This window comes from Manacus vitellinus, unplaced genomic scaffold (assembly GCF_001715985.3).
Source record: "Manacus vitellinus isolate BGI_N305 unplaced genomic scaffold, ASM171598v3 scaffold_61_pilon, whole genome shotgun sequence".
Lineage (NCBI taxonomy): Eukaryota > Metazoa > Chordata > Aves > Passeriformes > Pipridae > Manacus > Manacus vitellinus.
The window spans coordinates 2,139,698-2,142,681 of record NW_021940696.1 but is presented as its reverse complement, the minus strand read 5'-3'; the positions used below and the strand labels follow the sequence as shown (position 1 = coordinate 2,142,681).

The following is a 2,984-nucleotide window of genomic DNA, read 5'->3' as shown; positions in this document are numbered from 1 at the left end:
GTTGCAGAGCCAGAAGGTCCCCCCTGAGCCTCCTTTTCTCCAGGCTGAGCCCCCCCAGCTCCCTCAGCCTCTCCTGCTGCTCCAAGAGTGGGATTCTCCAGCATTCCAGAGGGTGTGTCGTCTCTACAGGGCCTTGAGGGCTCACAGAGGGTGATTAAAATTTGGGAAAGGAAGCAATGAATTAATGAATCTCATTCCAACCCCCTGCCATGGGGACACCTTCCACTATCCCAGGTTGCTCCAAACTCCGTCCAACCTGGCCTTGGAGACTTCTTGGGAATAACAAGCTTAATGTCCAGGTTGAGGGATGAGCTGAAACTGAGTTTGTTTGACTCCAAGAGCCCAAATTAGTGAATATATATGAACAAAATTTGCTTACTTTTTGTAAAGCCCCAGTGAAAATATTCCCACGGGACACCTGGGAAAGTTTAAAGCTCTCAGGGCTTGTTTTAAGGCATTTCTGTGACAATTTTAAGGCATTTCTGGCTCAGAGGGAGGTGAAGAGAGAATAAAAAACCAGTTTTGTTGACCCTGAGTGAGGATGGGATCGTTGGGCTCACACAGAACTGGAGACATCAAAATTCCTGGGCTAGAAACTGACTCAGACATTCTTAATTTCTGAAATTGTGAAATAATTATCTTTATTAAGATAGCAGAGTTATTTTTGTCACAGGGTGCACGTGGATCTGGGCTGATGTTCTGCCCCAGCATCCCTTTGCTTTTGTACTTTGAATTTCAAATAAAATCATCCCAGTCAGAGCAGGGAATGGACCTTAAATTTGGAAAACTCTGGAGTGGGAACGGATTCCTGATCTGATGGTGGCAGAAATCAGAACTCTCTGAACCCCAGTGAAGCAAAAATGGATTTTATGAGTTTATCAGGTACAAATTTTATCCATAACTGAGCCTTTTCCACTAGAATGGAGTGAGTTTGTAATTTTAATAAATAGGGAATATGGGAAAAGCCTCCATAAAGGGGATAACAATTGATTTCTGTGCTTCCCTCTATCCCTTAAAAAAAGGCAACACAATATTAGCATTGAGGAACCTTATTTTATTTAAGAAAGGGACCACAAGGTGTCACTGCCCCAAAGGGAAAAGCACTTTGTTCTGGAGCTGGGAGACAATTCCACAGCAGATTTGGGAAGATTTGGAAGCTCTGAGGAATAATGGGAGGTGTAAGGGGAAAAATCATGGAATCACAGCCTGGTTTGGGTTGGAAGGGACCTTAAAGCCCATCCAACTCCACCCCTCCACCAAATATTCTGTGTTTGTTTGTTCTTTTCAAATTTATTACCTTTTTCTTTTTAAGCTTATTTTTGGAAGAGTTTGGAAATAACTTTTCACCTTCAGGATTGTACAAGACTTCCATCTCCTCCCCTTCATCCTTCCCAGCAGATTCCGAATTTACTCCACTGTTTGTTGTAGAAAACACTTTCTGTAACTTCCACTGCCCTTGTTGCTCTTCTCCCAGGTCCTTTCCTAAATACATCACAAATTTGGGAACAGGTGACTCCCAGAAGTTTCTACTCAGCAGGTGAAGGGAAGACATGATCACGGATATTCAGCTAATTCCAAGATATTTTGTATTTGTTTAGGCTTGTTCCTGACCATTCCCACAGCAGCCAGCATGGGATTATCCTGCTTTTTTTTCATGGGAATGAGTGAGAAACAACTGGGCTGCTTTAGGTGTCCTAAAAGGTGTAAATAAATTCCCATTTTGTAGTGTTTTATTACCCTTTAATCCCCAGGTTGGAGCATCCTGGTCTAGTGGAAGGTGTCCCATGGCAGGGGGTTGGAACTGGATGGGCTTGAAAGTCCCTTCCAACCCAAACCATTCCTTGATTCCATGATATTCTGTTCAGAAAACTGAGGAATATCTCCCTGCTCAGCATTTGGAACCTTCAAAGCACCAAAACTCATCTCTTGTCTCTCTTGTTTTTCCCTGCAGAAAATCACCAACCGTGTCTTAGGGAAGAAGGTGCCTTGGAACTGATGGAATGATCCCTTCAAACCAGCCTGGGGTGTTCCAGCACATGATGGGGAAGAGACAAAAATGCAGGGAAATGCTTCCACAGCTCCAATTTTTGTGGTATTGGGTCGCTTTTGTACTGATCTAATCTTGCCCTATTTAAGAATCAGTGATTTGGGATGAATGTCAGGGTTTTAAACAAATGCCTGGGGGGGTTTTGTAGTGGTTTTAAGCACTTCCAAAGTCAACACAGTCTGGAAAAACTCAGTTCATAATATATTTCTAGCTCCCTGATTGGAATAGAAGCTTTATATATTTATTTTCAATGGGTTTGAACAATGATTTTTTTTTTATTATTATTATTATTATTTTTTTAATTCCTGTCTTGTAGAAAATTTACTTGTTTTGTACCGCAAAAAAAACCCTCAATAAAACACCTGAGTTGTAGTAACTGTTGCAGCTTGTCTGGGTATGAACCTGGAGAGTCTAATCAGGGATATTTTTGAGGATTTGGGGAATTTTTTAGACCTTTCGTGGGAGAATCACCTCCACTTGATGAGCTGGTTGTGTTGTACCATTAACCAGCATCACTTCAAAGATAAAATGCAGAGGTTGTGGTTCTTGGTGATAAAATCTTAATGATTTTTTTTTTGTCACTGTGGAGTTCAGGTGATGGATAAACAGGAAAACACATCTGAGGCAGAACAAAGTGGGTGTGAGCTGTGGTTTCCTATTTTCTCTGCCTCAGATGTTCTCAGTAATTCAGTTCAAGAGGAGCAGTTTTGAGGAAACACCCAATTCTGTGGAAACTGAGGCACAACTCGGGGATTAAAGGCTCTGGAGAGACCTTCCAGGGCCTGAAGGGGCTCCAGGAGAGCTGGAGAGGGACTTGGAACAAGGGATGGAGGGACAGGACACAGGGAACGGCTTCATAGTGGAAAAGGGGAGATTTAGGTTGGATATTGGGAAGGAATTGTTGGCTGTGAGGGTGGGCAGGCCCTGACCCAGGTTG

General features: G+C 42.8%; 1 long non-coding RNA gene across 1 annotated transcript in view; it reads left to right on the top strand.

Moving 5' to 3' along the window:
• LOC115307858 overlaps nt 1–2,423 on the top strand; it is a 4,669-nt gene extending 2,246 nt beyond the window's left edge. Inside the window, exon 2 of the long non-coding RNA XR_003916227.1 lies at nt 1,952–2,423. This is a non-coding gene — a long non-coding RNA (uncharacterized LOC115307858). The remainder of the gene's footprint in view (nt 1–1,951) is intronic.
• Nucleotides 2,424–2,984: the final 561 nt, after the last annotated feature.